Raw genomic sequence first — 20,990 nt, 5'->3', positions numbered from 1 at the left:
CAAACAAAGATGCAAGTCAGACATTTGAAACGTTTGTAAACATCACCTAACTGATGCAACACTGTAAGATTAATTGTTTTTAAGTTCATAACACTAACTATCACCTAAATCGTCACTATCACCGAAAGTCTGAGATCTCACTCATTTTATACTCATTTGGGTCTCTTTTATATCTCCTCACATTCTCCAGTTTCTGGAGAAAGTAAACCAGCATTTCAGCAGATTTTGGCATCTGGTTTGTGTGTCCTAAGGGTTTGTTTTTTGTCCGTAAGATCTCTCCTGCTTTTACCATCTGAATCAAACGCTGAGTGGACATCATGAGCGCCACAGAATTCCATTTGGGACCAATTACAGCTGGAAAGACAGTGTGAAGGAATCTAAACATCAATATGACAAGACTTTTCACTCAACCAAGAAATGCTGTATACCGTTCTGTCTGACCATTATTAATCAGTCCTTGCAGACGAGTTTATTGATTCAGCATGACGTGACATTGTCAGTAGAAGTCGTTCTTTAGTTCACATGATTACCTTGCACCGTTTTTCTCCTGGGTTGTCCTTTACAGGAATAGTTCCCTCAGATGTGTCATCATTTACTCACCCTCGTGTCGCTCCAGAACCATCAATTGAACATGAAGACAAGCAGACGCTGGATGAAGATGTAAAGGGTGCTGTCATAACGGCTGACTAACCTTTACATGTGTACGATGCGACAGATGAAATGAGCCTCGAATGATAAACCGCCCTCTATAACCACCCTAAACTGTTTAAGTATTATGTACTTCTATTTATTAGTATGTTTAATTATCTTTTATTTTTATATTGTCAGTTTTCATTTTAGTTTAAGATTTAAGGTGTGCTTTTGATGTTTTTTTAAAGTCATCATGAAATAAAAATTGACAATTCTTATTTTTTTTATGGAATACTGCAGTATTTATTCTAAATGATTTCTCTGTGCACATTATTATTGTTTTAAATTCATGTTCGTCTTAATCTTGAATCAAAATAACTTCCCTTCCCTCTTGCAGTGACATCACTTCTCTGATGACGTGTTTACTGACGTGAGGGCGGGGCAACCTGTCACTCACATGAGATCCACCAATAGCAAACCACAACCATTCAATCAATCCACCACAGACAAAAAAATCAAGCCCCGCCCTACATTTGTTGTTGTTCCAGAAGCCATTTCACTCGGATATACGTCACAATTGACCCTTTTCGCATTTCCAGGTTTCTCAGAAGCGTAAGTCGTCGTAGTTGGGTAAACTTGTAGCGGAAATGATGAGAGAATACAATAATTAAATAGGCCTATATTTTTTTATGTTCCCATTTGCTCAAATAGCAAAAGAAAAACTCCACAATAGTGTTTTCACAACTTTAAAAAAGAGGAAAAAAATAGAGATTGACAACTGCAGTCAGAAGAAAGAAAGATGTCAATTTAACCATCACTCCCATAGCAGCTGTATTAGAAACACCATCAGAGCAGCATTAACTTTTTTTTTTTTTTTTTTTTTTGTAATTTGATGCAAAGGTAATATAATACAAAGTATAGTGTTATAAATGTAAAAACATTTAAAAATATATATATATATATATATATAAAAAACTTCGCAGGATTTACGATGCTGATGACCGTTAAAACGCGTCATCACAGGCTGTGAAAAGGGTCCAATGGGAAGAAAAGACGAGCGCAACTTATATTACATATACATAACGACTTTAAACATTTCTATTTAGCTTTTATTTATTTATTTTTATAATATTTAATATATAAATATTTAATATTCTGCACTATTTCTTTGAGTCTAATGAAATGTACTTAAATGAGCGTCACTGATGATCACGTGACTCTGTACAAACGGTTAGATGTTTGGATCGTCTCAAATCCAGGTTGTGTTCATGTTGTCATCTTTATGTTTTTTGCTTTGTTTAAACGGCCAACAAACTCCATTTCGGTGCTGAAAGGGTCTCCGTCACTTATGAGGGTTTATTTCAGTCAGGATGATCGTTAGTAGACAACAAGGAAGGAACGCATCCGGATGTTTCTGCCGTCATGCCGACCGCTCTCAAAACACAGAGCGCGCGCACAGGCACGCGCAACGTGAGCGAGCACTCGAGCAGGCGGTGTGGGATTCGTGTCACTATTGATCAAACTCTAACCTCACGGCAGCCGAGTGTGTAGAATTTCGAGTCGAGCATCTCTACATCTGTTTACGGAGAGGCAAATAAGGACAGCAAGTGCCTTTTTGCATTTTTCATTGCTGACTTACATGTATGTTTCTTAAAATTTAATTTACTCACCTGAACTGAATGGTTTTCTTCGTTTCCCTGTACAACACAAAAGAAAATGTTTATAAGAATGTTCACGTTGCTCTTTATCATGAATGAATTTGAAGATACAGATTTTGCTAAACGTCTCCTTTTGTTCACGGTAGCAAGAAAATCATATTAGTTTGAAAACATTAAAGTGAGTAAATGATGACGGAGTTTAAATGTTTTATAAAACAAATGCGTTTTACTTGGCAGATTCAAAACAACGGAATTCAGTTCATGCAAACCCTGGGGATCGAACCCATGACCAATGTGCTGGTTGAGCTACAGGAATACATATTGCTCTCAAATCCTATTCACATGTTATTCTGCATATTCAAACTGTCTTCTTTTGTGTTCCAGGTTGGAAGGAACCGGCAGGACACATTCAGTTTCTGCCCGTTAATGATGAACAAACAATCGCAGCCAAACAAAAACCCTCAGAAAACACGCAGTCTTTCAAGGACTAGAAGACTGACAAAAAAATCCTGAATTGATGCGCAAATAGAATAAGACAAAGAGCAAATTGTTTTGATTTCATGCTTGTTTACAGGACAGATGATGGTTTTAGGGCCTTCGTTTGTCCGTCGGACGTGCTCGGCATCCGTAACCCCACCGCCATCTGTCCGATCCCACGTTCCATCATGCATCAACATTAGCAGCATTTCATTAATTCCAAACAGCTTCTCTGCGTTTCATTTCTTTCAAAGAGAATTTCCAATAGCACACGTCCAGAGGAAGATAATAATATTACAGCACATTAAAACTATTCAACAAGGTTAATCATCTGAAGCCTTTTGTTTTTAGATGTTTTGGAGAGTGATAATAACAATGCTGAATTTTGAATAAGCACATGGATATATATTTATTCTCTTTGTTTAGCCTAGTGTTAACTTCAATGATGTAAAAACGCAAGGGATGCAATTACGGTATCGACAAAAAAAACATGACACAACAAAGGCACTAATAAGACATGATAAAACGATGAGAAAATCACATGCGGTTTACAAAAAAATGTTTTGTTTGAAAAACTGCACTAAAAAAATCACTAAATTGCTAGTAAATTTCACAAATAATTCTAAAGAAATGGCAAATAACACTGAATTAAACATTACATTTTGAAGTAGAAAGATTAAAATAGTATTTTCTTGTAAAACACATTTAAATAATCTTTTATTTATTTACAATTTAGAGCAATAGTATTTTTTACAGTGCATTTAAGGCGGCTTCCTAACTGAAATGAAATCTAATAAGTGACTGATGCACCTATGATGCCTTAGAATACTCCCTTGGTAGTGAACTTTGTAATGTAAAAACCTTGAATGGCTGTGGAAAATTCAGCTTTGCATCACAGGAATAAATTGCATTTTAAAAGTTGTTTAAATAGAAGTCAGTTATTTGAATTTGTAATAATGTTTCACTATTTTTACTGTATTTTTGACCAAATAAATGCAGCCTTGGTGAGCTGAAGAGACTCAAAAACATAAAAAAAAAATAATAATCTTACTGACTACAGACTTTGAATAATAGAAAATGTTATTCATAAAATGTTGAGGATACATGAATAGATTTGTATTTAATACAAAAACGCTAAAGAACAACTTTGGGACTCTGGACTCTCATCCAACCAAAGGCAAAGAAGGTTATTAAATATCTCTTGTTCTTAACCATGACCTTTACATACGGTGAAATATATAGACTAGCAAAAAACAGTAAAAATCGTGAAATATTATTACAATTTAAAACAACTGTTTTCTATGTAAATATATGTTAAAATGTAATTTATTCCTGTGATCAAAGCTGAATTTTCAGCATCATTACTCCAGTCTTCAGTGTCACATGATCCTTCAGAAATCATTCTAATATGATGATCATTATCAATGTTGAAAACAGCTTTATATTTTTGTGTAAATTGATGCATTTTATTTTTCAGGATTCTTTGATGAACTTCAAAGCATTTATTTGAAATAAATGTCTTTACTGTCACTTTTGACAAATTTAATGCATCCTTGATGAATAAAAGTATTAATTTCCTTAATGCAAATTTTTACTCACCCTATACTTTTGAACAGCAGCGTAGGCAGTGTGAAACAAACTTGACGTAGAGTTTGATATTAGCTGACATCTAAACTAATGACACATTGCTCTAATAATCATGAAATTTACATAGCACACAAATATGTGGAAGAATAGTCCATTTTAATTCATTTCCTCGCTAGGCAGCTCACAAAGTTTTTCAGCAGAGCTGGAGTCTGAAAGAGAAAGGGAATTCAGGATTTAATTCATTGAGTTTGCAGCACTAGAATGTTCTAGTCTAGAATGTTCTTTCTAAAAAAAAGTCTACTGCTTATATCCATTCAGAAGCTCTTCCAGGTTTGTGGACTAGTCATGTGACTATCACTGAAAACTGAGACCCACAGCATTTGATCACTGGATTTACAGAAATCATTTCACTTTTCAGAAGTGTTCTCTCAACATTGCAATTCTAATCAGCTCCTAATGAACACATTAATTATTATTTGAATTATCACTCAGTGAGTCATTAAACCTTGTATTACAAATAAAAACAACTGTATCTGTTTATAGTAAGTGTTTTATTTAGATTTTTTTTTTTTTTTACATATATATTTTAATTTATTTTAATTTTGGGATGTAATATTTAATGCACTTCATGTTAACAAAGAATGCAATATATTCTCTTTGCTTTTTTATATCAACATGCTACAAGATTATCCTTTTCAAATCAATGTGATAAACAAGAAGGTCAAAAGTAATCTAAAAGTAATCAGATTACATTACCTTAAATGTGTAATGTAATGGATTTTGGATGTAATTTGGAATCAGTAAACGATTACAATTTATAAATAATTAATCATTCTCTGTCAGATCAACAATTCATAGTTTTCATGTGAGGTCACACCCTTAAAGTAACACCCACCTGGAGGGCAAAACAAGATTTTTCTTCTGCTGCCAGCCAGTCATTTTCAACAGGTTTGTAGTAAGTACTTATCTAGTAAGACAGTGATATTAAAAGACCAAATTCAGTATACACCTTATAGATAATGCACACTATATACAGGGGAGCAGATGAACCGTGAATATAAACACAACACACAGTTTCTGGTTAAGTGTTTGTCCATAGAAAACCATTATAAAGAAAACAACACATTGTGTTTGTATCTCCTCGCCTGTATATAGTATGCTTCATCGATGAGCTGTATACTGAATTTGATTGTTTAATATCACTGTTTTAGTACACTAAGGCACTTTAAGTGTTTTTCATGTTAAGTGTTTTAGAACAAGTGCACAAAAACTTACACATATTTTTGTATTTGTTCTTTTGAGATGGAAAACTGACAGGCCTGTTCAGTGGATGTTTTACCCTCCAGGTCTCCGCGGCAGTCACATGACCGAAAACTATGACTAGTCATGTTGGAGCAACAGTTTGAAGAGAGAATCTCGGTGAGCAAGTTAATTAAACTGTTGACATGTTTATATCAACTGCCTGAATTATAACACACCTGTTTTAATGTTACAGATATTTGAAGGAAACTATCAAACTGAAGTTTGCAAAATGGCACAGCAACATCAGGACTGAACACTTGAAATGCATTGGAAATGAAAGGAAGAAAAGGATACAAAATAGGTTTTCGGAGGTGAAAAAAGTTGTTTTTTTCTTTTAAATGAGGTTTGGGATGATCAGCACGTTTCCAGGCATCAGGCTAATTTACTGCATAATCTCATGGTGAAGGAAAACAATAAAGTGTGGCAATCTAAAAACTCCAACGTGTTTAGAAGCAGGGTTGCCAAGTTTTCACAACGAAACCCGCCTAATTGCTACTCAAAACTAGCCCAGTCGCGTTTCACGGGGGGTTTCCTGGTAAAATTTGCATTCCAGGGGCTAAATATCATGTTATTGTATGGGGTGGCTTCAACCCGCGGCATCAGTGTTAAAGTAGCTCAATTCCACTGAAAAACCGCGTACTTGGCAACACTGTTTAGAAGAGTTCTGCCCAAAACAGCAGAACAGCTTCACTAATATACAAAGTCTGATAAAACTACCATCACTGTACAGTGGATCACTGATTTTCAACTGGTTTTTACTTCAGGGCCGCATTTCTCGTACAATTATGTAACTCACGGTTAACGATGATAGTACGGTGCATCGTTGTAGAAACTAACTACCTAGTCATAACTGGTTCCCGAAACTGGTCGCATTTGATCCACGTTAGTTCAACAATGTACGACTGTTATTAATGACGTCACACGCACACATGCTGTAGTAATAACTTATGCTAATTAATCTTTATTTGATGTTCAATTCATTGTGGGTTCCCCATATGTCATACTCCAGGGTTCCCGTATACGCTGATTGTTGACGCTAAAGATAGATTAAAATGTGTATATATATAAATGGGATAAAAGAATGTACTGAATGTTGACATGCTTATTGTGCCCAAGAGCTTGATCTATTTAAGCCTAAAAACCTTTTTTCACTATACACTATTAAAAATAAAGGTTCTTTATGGTTCCATGAAGAATCTTTAACATCCACGGAACATTTCCATTGCACTACAGGTTCTTTATAGTGCGAAAAAAGGTTCTTTAGATTATTAGGATGTTCTTCACACCAATAAAAAGTAGTTCTTTTAAGAACAGTTCACTGAAAGGTTCTTTGGGGAACCAAAAATGGTTCTTCTATGGCATCACTGCAAAACTGCAACAACAAAAAAATCCTTTGAAACCTTAATTTTCAAAGGAGACCTATTATGCCCCTTTTTACAAGATGTAATTTAAGTCTCAGGTGTCTCCAGAATGTGTCTGTGAAGTTTCAGCTTAAAATACCCCATAGATCATTTATTATTATTTTACTTAATTATACCCATCACCCTTGCCAGGGTACAGGCTGCCAACCACAGATCTCCAAAGTCCTCTGTCTTTGGCCATTCTTTCCAGCTGGTTCCAAGTGTAGCCCATCTTGGTAATGTTGGCCTCAAGGTCACATCGCCTGGTGTTTCTTGGACGTCCACTTTTCCGTTTTCCTTGGGGGTTCCACTTCAATGCCTGCCTGTTGATGTTGGTTGGTGGTTTATGAAGAGTGTGCCCTATCCAGCCTCATCTTCTCTTCCTGATTTCTGCAGGGAGTTGGTGAGTCCTTTCCCAAAGGTTGGTTTTGCTGATGGTGTCAGGCCATCAGATCTGGAGAAATCTTCTGAGACAGCTGTTGATGAAGGTTTGGACCTTCCTGATGGCCATCTTGAGATGTATGTAGGCCGTTCTTGCTTTGCCAATCCTTGCCTTGACATCTGCGTCTGTGCCGCCCTGTTGGTCAATGATGCTGCCCAGGTAAGTCGGGGCTCTACACTGCGACCATTTCGGTCGCATTTGCGACTTTTGTTTAAAATTGTTTACAAGGTGAAACAGGTGATGTGCAGTTACCAGACCGTCTCATGCTGGAGATGTTTCAGCCAAATTAACTGGAAACACTAGGCTACATTTGGATGATCATAAGCAAAGTCGGAAATTAACGGGGGATTGGGGCAAAAATGCCTACAAAAATTAATTTAAAAAAAATGCCCTTTAGAATGCCCTTGCACATATTAGTCTACTTTCGCTTTTTAAGTAGCAGCAATTCGGAGCGGCAATTGCTTGAATGGTGGGTGGGTTCATTATTGTTCTTAATGAAAAACACAACAACAAAACAGTACCATGACAGACTCGCTTAAATATTTGCTTTTACATTTCGTTTTGCAACCAAATCTTTATCCATCGTCTTGTTAGTCAGAAAAGAGAGGTGAAATCTGACTTCCGAACACTGGTAACACCGTCGATCATAGCAAGCCTAATATGCAAGTTATGTACTATAAGATGAGTAGACTCCTGTTTCTCTGAGTATTGGCATGATTGCAAATGTGATACTTACTGATCTTATTGAAGTACAATAAACAAGTTGATATTAAGTGACTTAACATTTTAGCCCCAATATACTGTCTGTTTTTGCTTCGTGAAAATAGTTTCAAACAAAGCCACACCAGAGCTGTTGCACATCTCCAAGCAATGGTGATTACTGAATGAATCTGTGTTTTTTGAACGATTTAATGAGTGATTCGCACATTAAAACTTTTTTTTTTTTCATATTTACACTTTAGATAGACTGTTTCTACTTAAAATAATTTTAATAGTATATAGATAAATTATACTTTTAAAGTTAAATTTTTACATATTTCTAAATTCAAAGAATTCTATTTAAAACATTCATTCAACATTATTTACCAACAAACTGCATTAAACAGTCTAAGTAAGGGCCCTATCAAAAGCCAGGCGCGATGCAAGTGTTTTTTGGTAGTTTCAGCCCGACGCAGATGTCATTTTCATGTCCTGCGCCACTTTGTTTAAATAGCAAATGCATTTGCACCAATCTGTTCGCCCATAGGTGTGCTGGTCTGAAAACGAGGTGTGTTCAGGTGCATTGTTGGCGTGTTGCTATTTTAAGGCAACTGAAATAGACTGTGCCATTGACCAACTGAAACCTGGTCTAAAGTCAGTTGCGTAATATTTGCTTTGTTATTTAAAGAGCGCGTTAGTAATACGCGCCTATAGAGGGGTGTACAACAGGAGTGCATACACTCTGCTTGTTACACACACAGGGACGCGCAGCAGCACACAAACGTGCCAAATATTAAAAATAAAAGGATTACAATGTAAAAGATTATTATTGTGTGCATAAAGAGAAAAATGCTTTGGTGGAATCCAGCTTTTCCCATAGATGGTCGCTTTAACCTCGCGCACGAGCAGATCCGTTTAATAAGATTAGAAAAAAAATTCTCTTATAATGGTAAAAATGACCATGAAAATTAATTTAAAGGGGCAAATATCGCACTGTAATGGGAAAGTTAATGTCTGTTATTGATCAGAAAGTGCTCCTAAATTTTTGAGGAGCACAAGAAAAATGTTAGCGTAGAGCCCTGTAAGTGAAGGACTGGACTTCTTCCAGGGGACTTCCTTTCAGCATGACTGGGTGTTTGCTTGTGAATTTTATCTTGAGAATCTTAGTCTTATCCCTGTTAATGTTGAGGCCAATCTGATATGAGATGACACTACATCAGTCTTCTCTTGTATCTGCTGTTTGTTATGGGAGACCACCTTAACTGGGATGCCATAGTGCCGAAGGACCTTCCAAAGGATCTCTCGATCCAAGCTGTCAAATGCCTCCTCATAGTCGACAAAGTTGATATACAAGGGGGAATTCCACTCTAAAGATGGATTGGAGGGAGCATTTCATCTATTATACCATGTTGTAAATGCTCATTTTTGAGTGGAAGGAAAAACATGCTGTTTTCATGCATGTCTTTAAATGCAAATGAGCTGCTGCTCCCCGCCCCCACTTTCCAGAAGCACTAAACATCTGTTTGGTTTTGATTATCATCTCTATCACGGTCACGCTCACATGACATTGCAGTTCGTCATCATCTTGAAAGTTTTTTATCTGTCTGTTTTAAAGTCTTATCAGTCTAAACTTTCTGAGCGCACACACCCAAGGCACACGCACAGAAAGCTGGCTGTCAGACGGCGCATCCTGTGAGTATTAAATTCGGCATGAAACGGAAGTTGCGATTGTCTTTTCTTCTCTACTGTGACGTCTATCTGAGTGAAACGGCATCTGAAATGAGAGGACGGGACTTGATTTCGTCCTTCGGAAATTGATTGGGCGTTGCTAACAAAATGGAGGCAGATATGAATGCCCATTTGCAGTCAGTTGTGGGGGATTTCTCTCCACCGGACTCACTCCGAGCACCCTCACGTTACTGTGAGAACTTTATTTATTGAGGATGACGAGGATGGTTAACGGCACTAAACAGCGAGAGAGCGCGCGAGGGAGACTGACTGACTGACGGTGTGTGTCCGTTGGTGCGGAGCGAGCGGGTAAGAGCAAGTGTTTTCAGTTCATTCCTATGGAAGTTGAGCCTTACGCTCGCACGTAAGTTAAGTGTGACGCTCAACTTCCATAGGAATGAATCTAAAGACGCTCTGGTCGCTTGCTCCGCTCCAGTGGACACGCAGCCTGACTGACTGAGCATGTCCTCAGGTTCCTTTCCATGTTTGAGGGTACTGTACACCCCAATAACTGGCATCAGCGGTGGTTAATGCATTAATCTCTATAAAGTGAAGCTTACCCCAGCGACAGCATTTACCCCATACGTCACTGGATCTGCTGGCAATTCCAGATAGCTCCACCCTCGCGCCATAGCATGTGACAGGAAGAGACGATGAGTCGTTTTGAAGGGTGAGGGGAGGTTAATGTTTTTGATTAAAGCTTATGAGGGCACATGAATTTAAAAAAAAAATAAAGTGCACGTATAAATTATTGATAATAAATACTACAATATTCCATAAAAAAAATAAGAATTGTCAATTTTGACTTCATGCCGACTTTAAACTAAGTTCTCTTTCACATGTTATTGTGCTTAAACTCTCAAATACACACAAGGTTATGTCAAAACACACAAAGTTCACATAAACACAGTCGTTTATGTCTGTAAACGGCAAGTAAAGAAATCGCATGTGTACATTAGATCTGTGTATTAAAGTAATATTTAGTACCTACTGCTGTATACGATGTAATAGGTAGGCGTGGTTTTGAGACTCCGCCTTCTTCAAAGTGGAAATCTTCTCTGGTTCGTTTCTTCTGTTCAGTCCATCAAGTTCAGACATACACAAGTAACAGCATGAACACTCTGGAGAGTCGCTTTAGAGTAGAATCTGAAGTTATAATTCTAATTGAAAGAGACACTGACACTGTTTTTTCATGTTTAATGCTATAAAGTTGCTGATTTAAAGTGATCTATTGTATAACGTGCTATATAAATAAACATGACATGACTTTGCTAGTACTGAATTGCAAACAAACAATTTCACATTACTATGATCAGATGCTTTCTGGACTGCTGTTTTCTCACCGCTGGCATTTTTTCTTATGTTTTTGTTGTTGAAAGGAAAGCGCACACCACTTATTTACATATTCATCTAAACGTCGCTCTCAGCAGCATGGGCGGCGTCAGGATGTTCGCTAACAGTATATCGCTGCTCACATATTTCGAACTTGTTTTTACCCCTAAGCCAAGAACGAAAAAGAACTTTGCTGTGGTCTTAAACTAACAAAACCATTTAGGCTGGGGTTTTTTCCAACAGGGATTGAAGGAAAATGGCCAGTGCATTAACACAGGGACAACATTAACTAAACATATTACTCTAAAACCACTTTAAACTCTTGTTAATGATTATTAATAAAAGGCTACTGGCTCTTAAATGCATGATAAATGATTTAGCCTACATGTAGAAATACGGTGCTTAACCTTATTAGATGAAGGGCTTGAACTTTCATTACGATTAATAAGAGATCTCCCACAGGAACTGCATTTTGACCTTATTCATTTCACCAACATCTCCTTATCGCTGTCGAGAGGCTGATTGGATTTTCCATCACCTGTGGAGCTTTGCATGACTCTTTTTTTTGACTGACAAAGATGTCGACTGTATGTCTTGCGTTTGTAATACTCCAGATGCCTCATTGGCCAAGAATCCTGAAAGATTTGTGTTGGAAACTGGCAGTAATGTGCGCGGTGACATGAAGTGAACTGTTCCTGAGATAACGGAAGATTACACTCACTGATCATTAGGTATCTATCACAACCAACTCTGAGCTTGACAAGGATAATCACAGACACCAAGGCAATAATATTTGGGTGCTTTCATTAAAAGGGAATAGATGGAAGTCTCGTAAGCTGGAATAAGTCGAGCGAAATTACTCGACATGTTCCTGACTGACTGTGAAGGTCTGTGTACGCAGGTGTCATGATGCTGCACTGTCAGTGTCTGGGAGGAGCTTCTGATTTAATGGATACTGATGGCAACTTCTAATGGAGGCTGAAATATTGTATATTTATGAGTTCTGAGCACATGAATGACCAAGCAAAGTTGTGTATACTGTACAAGCAGGAAACTTTTATTCATTTTTATGTATTATTCTATTCTATGTTTTATTATATTGCTTTACATTATACTTCATTACATAATTTAGGCATTAATTGGGAAGACAACCTCACAGGATTTTAACTAATTGTCTTCTCTAAGCTTGTTACTCCATTTAGAAAAAATCTAATTAAAAAATAAAAATAAAATTAAGTCTTTTGTGAATGGTACAGTAATTACAGATTTTGTAAAGTTATTTACATTTTACATGCTGCTTAGCCAACAGGGAACATTCTTAGAATGTTAGCTAAAGGTTCTCTCAAAGTTATGAACAAACGTTTTTCCAGTAACATTAATAGCGGGTTCATTCAAAGTTGTCAATTTTTTTCCTGAAACGTTTTAGCTAGACATTCGTTTAACATTTTTAAACGTTATTACTTAGCACTTGTTCAGAGAACATTGTGTTTACAGAATAAGATTGAACGTTTCCTTAATGTTTTTTCTAACATTCACATAACCAAGAAAAAATGTTTTAAAACCATTTTAAAAAACTGCACATTTTGAACGTTCAGAAATAATGTTTTAATAACTTTATGGGAACATTAGTGAAAAACAGAACAAAGTTTTGTTAGCTGGGGCATTTTAATAATATTAAGGCACTATTGTAGACAACAAAAATGCCACTCACAGGCTGCTTTAAATATTTTTTTAATAGCCTACCATATATAAAGAAGCAATATATATGGTTTTCATTGTTCATTTTCAGTGCAATTCAAATGATTTTGTCAAGTCGTTCATTATTTTGTTTTGTTTAGGCTACTTCCATATTATATTTCAGACTTAAAAATATCATAATTATGGTGGCTGAGAGAGCTCAACGTGCTGCAGATGAAGGAAATATATGCAAATAGAAAAAACACCAGCAAATTATGAAAACATCATCAGTTTGACAACAAGTGCTGCAAATACTCACAACACAACCAAATACAGAAACGCGCTGCAAATACTCACAACGCACATATGATCAGGATGTTAAAATAAACAAAAAACTTTTTCAGGTCATTGACAACACCACTGAGGAGTAGACATTGAACAATAAGCAGTCCCAGCCAGGTTTGTCACTTGTTGGGGTCCCCTTAATGCATTTCCATATTTGGTTGCATTGCGAGTATTCACAGCGTGTTTCTGTATTTGGTTGCGTTGTGAATATTTGCAGAATGTTTCTGTATTTGGTTGCGTTGTCAGTATTTGCAGCACATTTCTGTATTTGGTTGTGTTGTGAGTTTTTTGCGCTGTGAGTATTTGCAGTATGTTTCTGTATTTGGTTGCTTTGTGAGTATTTGCAGGTCATTTCTGTATTTGGTTGTGTTGTGAGTATTTGCAGTGTGTTTTTGTATTTAGTTGCACTGTGAGTATTTGCAGTGCATTTCTGTATTTAGTTGCGTTGTGAGTACTTTGCGCTGTGAGTATTTGCAGTATGTTTCTGTATTTGGTTGCGTTGTGAGTATTTGCAGTGTGTTTTTGTATTTAGTTGCGCTGTGAGTATTTGCAGTGCATTTCTGTATTTAGTTGCGTTGTGAGTACTTTGCGCTGTGAGTATTTGCAGTGTGTTTCTGTATTTGGTTGCGTTGTGAGTATTTGCAGTGTGTTTCTGTATTTGGTTGCGTTGTGAGTATTTGCAGTGTGTTTCTGTATTTGGTTGCGTTGTGAGTATTTGCAGTGTGTTTCTGTATTTGGTTGCGTTGTGAGTACTTTGCGCTGTGAGTATTTGCAGTATGTTTCTGTATTTGGTTGCTTTGTGTGTATTTGCAAGTTGTTTCTGTATTTGGTTGCGTTGTGAGTATTTGCAGTGTGTTTTTGTATTTAGTTGCGCTGTGAGTATTTGCAGTGCATTTCTGTATTTAGTTGCGTTGTGAGTACTTTGCGCTGTGAGTATTTGCAGTGTGTTTCTGTATTTGGTTGCGTTGTGAGTATTTGCAGTGTGTTTCTGTATTTGGTTGCATTGTGAGTACTTTGCGCTGTGAGTATTTGCAGTATGTTTCTGTATTTGGTTGCTTTGTGTGTATTTGCAAGTTGTTTCTGTATTTGGTTGCGTTGTGAGTATTTGCAGTGTGTTTTTGTATTTAGTTGCGCTGTGAGTATTTGCAGTGCATTTCTGTATTTAGTTGCGTTGTGAGTACTTTGCGCTGTGAGTATTTGCAGTATGTTTCTGTATTTGGTTGCGTTGTGAGTATTTGCAGTGTGTTTTTGTATTTAGTTGCGCTGTGAGTATTTGCAGTGCATTTCTGTATTTAGTTGCGTTGTGAGTACTTTGCGCTGTGAGTATTTGCAGTGTGTTTCTGTATTTGGTTGCGTTGTGAGTATTTGCAGTGTGTTTCTGTATTTGGTTGCGTTGTGAGTATTTGCAGTGTGTTTCTGTATTTGGTTGCGTTGTGAGTATTTGCAGTGCATTTCTGTATTTGGTTGCGTTGTGAGTACTTTGCGCTGTGAGTATTTGCAGTATGTTTCTGTATTTGGTTGCTTTGTGTGTATTTGCAAGTTGTTTCTGTATTTGGTTGCGTTGTGAGTATTTGCAGTGTGTTTTTGTATTTAGTTGCGCTGTGAGTATTTGCAGTGCATTTCTGTATTTAGTTGCGTTGTGAGTACTTTGCGCTGTGAGTATTTGCAGTGTGTTTCTGTATTTGGTTGCGTTGTGAGTATTTGCAGTGTGTTTCTGTATTTGGTTGCGTTGTGAGTATTTGCAGTGTGTTTCTGTATTTGGTTGCGTTGTGAGTACTTTGCGCTGTGAGTATTTGCAGTATGTTTCTGTATTTGGTTGCTTTGTGTGTATTTGCAAGTTGTTTCTGTATTTGGTTGCGTTGTGAGTATTTGCAGTGTGTTTTTGTATTTAGTTGCGCTGTGAGTATTTGCAGTGCATTTCTGTATTTAGTTGCGTTGTGAGTACTTTGCGCTGTGAGTATTTGCAGTATGTTTCTGTATTTGGTTGCTTTGTGTGTATTTGCAAGTTGTTTCTGTATTTGGTTGCGTTGTGTGTATTTGCAAGTTGTTTCTGTATTTAGTTGCGCTGTGAGTATTTGCAGTGCATTTCTGTATTTAGTTGCGTTGTGAGTACTTTGCGCTGTGAGTATTTGCAGTATGTTTCTGTATTTGGTTGCTTTGTGTGTATTTGCAAGTTGTTTCTGTATTTGGTTGCGTTGTGTGTATTTGCAAGTTGTTTCTGTATTTGGTTGCCTTGTGAGTATTTGCAGTGCATTTCTGTATTTAGTTGCGTTGTGAGTACTTTGCGCTGTGAGTATTTGCAGTATGTTTCTGTATTTGGTTGCGTTGTGTGTATTTGCAAGTTGTTTCTGTATTTAGTTGCGCTGTGAGTATTTGCAGTGCATTTCTGTATTTGGTTGCGTTGTGAGTATTTGCAGTGCATTTCTGTATTTGGTTGCGTTGTGAGTACTTTGCGCTGTGAGTATTTGCAGTATGTTTCTGTATTTGGTTGCGTTGTGAGTATTTGCAGCACGTGTTGTCAAACTGATGAAGATGTTTTCTTAATTTGCTGGTCTTTTTTCTATTTGCATGTTTTTTCTTCAGTTACAGTGCGTTGAGATCTCTCGGCCACCATTTGTAATAGGAATGTCCAACTTCGAAAGGAGCTTCAAGTGAACTTGAACTCAAACCCAAGTAGGTCAGTAATAGCAGCAGGAATCTGTCCGTTATCGTTCCCGTTCGTCTCAGTGGCAGTTCGTTATATTTATTACATAATCGGCGTGCTGGTGTCTCGGCTAATGGAGAGCTGGATGGCTGCAGCATTAGTATCTAGTTCTGATCAAAGTTACACATCAAAGGGAATTTATGCAGGATGTTGGGCTGCTATCTGCCCCAGGCACCACGATACTTCTCCCCTTTACCTTTTTGAAGTTCTGCACAGAAATGTATGTTGAATAAGGGTCACGGAGATGACCGCACACCATCCAAATGGCGGAGGATCACGGGTTTGTGTTCTGCTTGCAGATTTATTGAAACTAAACTTCGCATCAAGCTCCTCGCGGTGTAGCTTTCCCATAAATGTAAATGTGAATAAGCCATGAATCATCTTTAATGTGAAAGATGCTCATTATTTGTTCGTGCATGCCTTCCAGCATTGTCAAGCTCGCGAAATCCGTCACGCGCAGATCAACAACATTACACGTAAAGGTCTGTTGATGTGGATCATTAGGGTGAGCGAAGTCATTATTTGTTTCCTCAAAGAGCCTGAGGGGAAGCGACAAAAGGTCTGTTAAAAATGAGACTTTGGCTTTCTGGCCCATTAGCCTGAGGGAGAAGTTCTGGCCGTGGTCTTCCATTACTCTGGCATCTCTATCCCCTCCAGAGAAAGCGTTCCACCCTCACAGCTGTTCATCATCCCGCTACATGTAAGGAATTTCTTCCTCTGGGGTCAGTGTGTTTTGTTGGGCGCTTTTATGTGGGAGATTCTGGAGCATTGAAATACAAAGATTTTAGATTTTATGGTGTCTCCATTTTGCTTAATGTCTAACAGATAAGTCGGAATTGTCATGCACCTCCAAAAATAAATTATCAGTCACTGATAAAACATATAATAAAATATTTGTATTTTATGTTAAGTGCATGTAAACGTTTATTTTGTTAATGTTAATGGGAAAAACATTGGCAACATACCAGCAGAAATTAGGAGAATTAATTTACACTTTATATCTACTGGATGACAACTATTGACTCATTTGGGTCTGTTTTTGTTTCTTTCAAGTCAAGTCAGTTTTATCGGTAAAGTACTCTTCACAATACAACACCCCATGGAGACTGAGGCAAGGAAAAAAACTCACAGTAATAAGGAAAAAGTGCAACTGTCCTTATAATTGAGATTCTCCCAGCAGTTTATTCCACATGACAAGCATTTGAGATCCGTTTTCCCATACAAACACCCTCCAGAGCTTCTTACGCTGAAGTGTTTATTATTCTGGAGCGTTTGGACTTGTGCATGTGCGTGTTCAAACTGATCGGCAAGCATTCATCTCCTGATCTACAACTCATTTCCATGCAAATGATCTTCACATGTTTCCAAACTGTGCAGTGGACCACCATTACACTGGAACACAAAGTGGGAGAAAATACAAGCAATGCTTTCATGCTGATGTTAGATTAGTTTATCTTGCAGCAGGTTCATGTTTAAGTTAATGACACACATCCTACACCATCTACTGTAAGAATAAGCATACTTCTGGATTGAGGTCAGTATGATGTTAGAGGTGGAGAGACTGGACCATTTCCATTAGTTTGTGGGTGTTGTTTGATGGTTTTCAGTATTATTACACACTTTACTGTACTTAAAGTTGATATAGTGATGAGAATAACTGATGTAACATACTTGGTTTTTATTATTGCAAACTACTCAAATCAGAAAAGCAGTCACGTAGATGAGAAAAATCATTGTTTCTCTTAGACATCAATGAGATTAAATGAGCAATTTGAGACTTTTAATGTTTCTCAGTTGTAATACTTCTCAGATGTAGTACCAGTCAAAAGTTTGGAAACATTAAGGTATTTTAATGTTTTTGAAAGTAGTCTCTAAGTTTGCACGACAACAATGTTAAAAAAAAAAGATGACAACACTGTCCAAATGATCCCCATTCACACGGATCCACAAAAACGACTAAAAATGCTTTATTATGCATGCCAGGTCAGTAGTTGGGGATGTCATGTTGTAAACATAGACTGTGGACGTAGTGTCCGTGATGCCACCCATAGGTTTCTGAAGAGCATTTCTGAAGCCCAAAGTGGGTGGAGCCGGCTGTCGCCATCTTGGCAGCGCGTCACTTCTAGATAACCAACAATGGGCAAAGAGGCGGGACGTGGGTGGAGCTGAGCTGTCTGGTTGCTGAAACCACGCCCGCCTAGCTCAACGTGACCAAGTTAGCTTAGGCTAAGGAGCAATCTATCTTAGACACTATCTAAAATATTAATAAAGATAACAAATTATACATCATTTGAAAGTTCTAAGGGTTTACAGTCAATCTATGGTGTCTGTTTTATGATATAGATGCTCCAGCAACAGTAATATTGTAATTTGTGTCGGGTGTGCAAATGACAACACGCAAAATCAAAACGCGACTTCATACGTTGTTATGAAATAGCAATCACGAGATGCACTTGGGTAAAATGTCCATAAGCATCCATTGAAAAACATTCAACAGCACTTTTTGTCCACAAAAGTGTTAAATCCATGAAATGTTGATATATTGTCCATTGTTTGCATCACATTTCTTCTGAACGATCTGCTCTCCATCATCGTTCTTCAAGAAATTATGCAATCTGAGCAGCGTTTATGTTTATGTATCTATATACGATCATATATATTAGACGCTCACAAACAAATAAGCCAGCGTCCACCTGTCACTCAAGTGACCACGCCCTTAATTATGCAGAACTTAAAGTTATAAAAAAAATTCACCCCCCTCACAGTTGTCATGAAGGGCAAAATTAGCTATATAGACCAAAACCACTTTTTGTACCAGGCTTAAAACATTTTTTTTTCTGCTGTAAAGTTGGGCATTTTAACATGGGATTGGGATTGACTCCCTTTTGTAGCCTGTCTCTAGCGGCCAGTCGATGAATTGCAGTTTAAGTCACTTCCGTTTGGATTCAAGGGAGAACGGAATGTTGCCGCTTGGTTGTAAAGAAAGACTATACTTTTACAGAGCACTTGCGCCAAAAGTGTATAGACTAAACATGTAATACGCATGTGCATGACATAGCCGTTTTCACAGATCTGCATTTGTTGTTTACACAGGGATGATAATGGGATCGTTTTCAAAAACTTGCAATTTGAAACCCATTTTCAGGACCCCAAAACGTCGATGTCGTGTGAATGAACCGCCAAAGCGCATTAAAAGTTTTCCGTTTTTAGTTGAAAATTGGTGTCGTGTAAACAGCCCCTTAATCTCACCACCAAGGCTACATTTATTTGATCAAAAATACAGTAAAAACGGTAATACTGTGAAATATTATTACAATTTAAATGAAGTGGTTTCTGTTTAATATATTTTAAAATGCAATTTATTCCTGTAATGTGCAATTGTGCAAAAAGTGAGTAAATAATATTATCTCTGTGTAATTATTTAAGATAAAGATTCCTTCACATAATGCTGTTCATGAAGTGACAGATTTCTCTGGTGGTGTATGATTATATTCACTGAGAATTAGCTGTGATTCATGAACAGTAAAGACACTTGTATTTGAAACACTCCATTGGATCCTTTACTGATGCATTGAGTCTACATGACTGCAATTACACGGATAACCAGACCAGGACATGACCTTCACCCTCAGCACCTGATGTGGATCAACCCGGTTCACCTGTCTTCCTACGGACAGAAACCACGAGAAAGATCCGGCTCTGCATGGCCTGGGGTGGGTGAGTGACTGCGGAAAACCATGCGAAATGTCAAGGGTTGACGTCTAAATTGGTACAGAAGCCCAGGTCTGCGTAGGCTGAGAAATGTAGCGTAGAAAATGACATTTGAAGCCCAAACTAGGAGGCAGTCATCTGTGCAGACAGCCTTCATCGGCTCCATCATGAGCTAATGGCCACCTGTCTGCCTGCCTGCAGCGAGACGAGGATCGTGAGACTGTAAATAGACTCACCAGACAAACACCAACCCAAACCCACCTGTGAACGTCCACTTTAACTCAAACGAACAGCCCAAAAACAGCTGTTAAAGGACTTTGATTTTACAGCTGCACAACTAGAAATACTATACAATATATTCACCTACTATACTTTTTTACATAATTGCAGATTTTGTTTATTGTATACAGTATATATTTTTCTGTAACATGCTCTGAATTCAGTGTTCTCCATTTTTTGATGTAGTTTCTAATGAATGATCTGTAGTGTTTATATATTGACTGGTGTGAGTGTGATCTGAGAGCTTTGTTTGATTTTGAGAACAGGTGAAATGGTTTTGAGTCGATTGTTTGATTTTTGCCAGAAGAGTCAGGGGTTTTGTGGGTGTAGTTTGAAGATTTGGTTTTGTGTTTAATGTTGTGAGAAAATGGGTGAAGATTTCAAGAAATGAAGCAATTGTGGAAAAACTAAATGGACAGAATGTGATGGCGCAACACTGACACCCAGCGGCCAATGAATGTGTTTAATGCCTCATTCCTGTTATTCAGAACATTTTCATCATCTCATCAGGCATTTCTTAAAATATTAGATAAAAAATATTCAATCTTAATTTAAATATTGAATATTAAATTTCAAATACATCCAAAAATACATTTGTTTCTTTTATGACAATATAACAATTATATATATAAATATATATATATTAATTCTGAAAAGAAAAACTCATTTATATCACTGAATATTTATATAAGTCATTGTGACTACTGTAAATTCATAATACAATTATAGGATGTTTGTCATGGTCACCAGCACAATCACTACATTTCCCAGAATTCAGTCTACATTCATCAAAGTCTCATCCTCACCTGTGTTGCATTCCCACTCTGCTTCCCTCTTATCTGCAATAAAGAAATAAAGACTGGTTTGCATTATCTTACCTCGTCTGTCCTCTTCTGTGTTTGACAGAAGACCAGAACACAACTAGATGGGCACTCTCCACACCCCTATCAAACCCGCTGACCTGCTGCTCACCCTTTTCCAAGATGGCTGCTCGATCGAGGACTATGTGTGCGTCTCAA

At 37.4% G+C, this 20,990-nt stretch overlaps 1 protein-coding gene and 1 long non-coding RNA gene across 2 annotated transcripts in view; one reads left to right on the top strand and one right to left on the bottom strand.

Annotated features, from left to right (window-relative positions):
- Nucleotides 1–20,990, bottom strand: part of LOC127521108 (amyloid-beta A4 protein-like) — a 337,319-nt gene that overhangs the window by 229,333 nt on the left and 86,996 nt on the right. The window lies entirely within an intron of this gene.
- LOC127521325 (uncharacterized) lies at nucleotides 4,273–20,943 on the top strand. The gene is made up of 4 exons (XR_007932331.1): nucleotides 4,273–5,771; nucleotides 5,848–5,965; nucleotides 7,451–7,655; nucleotides 20,878–20,943. It is a non-coding gene; the product is annotated as an uncharacterized LOC127521325 (long non-coding RNA).

Source organism: Ctenopharyngodon idella, chromosome 1, assembly GCF_019924925.1.
Source record: "Ctenopharyngodon idella isolate HZGC_01 chromosome 1, HZGC01, whole genome shotgun sequence".
Lineage (NCBI taxonomy): Eukaryota > Metazoa > Chordata > Actinopteri > Cypriniformes > Xenocyprididae > Ctenopharyngodon > Ctenopharyngodon idella.
The sequence above is the reverse complement of the archived record's forward strand: the minus strand, read 5'-3'. Positions and strand labels throughout refer to the sequence as shown.